The sequence below is a fragment of the Tupaia chinensis genome, unplaced genomic scaffold, assembly GCF_000334495.1.
Source record: "Tupaia chinensis unplaced genomic scaffold, TupChi_1.0 Scaffold113634_1, whole genome shotgun sequence".
Classification (NCBI taxonomy): Eukaryota; Metazoa; Chordata; class Mammalia; order Scandentia; family Tupaiidae; genus Tupaia; species Tupaia belangeri.
Window position 1 is genome coordinate 1 of NW_006173918.1, and position 293 is coordinate 293.

General features: G+C 50.5%; 1 pseudogene; it reads left to right on the plus strand.

The window, feature by feature from the left end:
* The first annotated feature begins 22 nt into the window (after positions 1–22).
* Positions 23–197, plus strand: LOC106736245 (small integral membrane protein 20-like; annotated as a pseudogene).
* Positions 198–293: the final 96 nt, after the last annotated feature.

Here is a 293-nt window from a genome sequence, read left to right on the forward strand (position 1 = left end):
AGGGCAGCCCCGCCCTGCCAGGTCCCAGAACCTGCTCACTGCACTCATTTTCAGTGGCTTCGACTCCCTGTTAGTCACTGCCTTCTGTCCCATCTACTTCTAACCCCTAAAGGAGGCAGAGGAATGCCAGAAGGAACAAACCATTAATGAAGCTGTTACTGTTCAAGAAGTGCAGCCAACAGGGTTAAATCCGTTTGGTTTGATCCATTTGGCAGCAAATGAGAAGGCTACATACTACTCTAATTAAGAAAGTAGATGTCGGGGCCGGCAGGTGGGTGGTGGTTAAGGGCGCT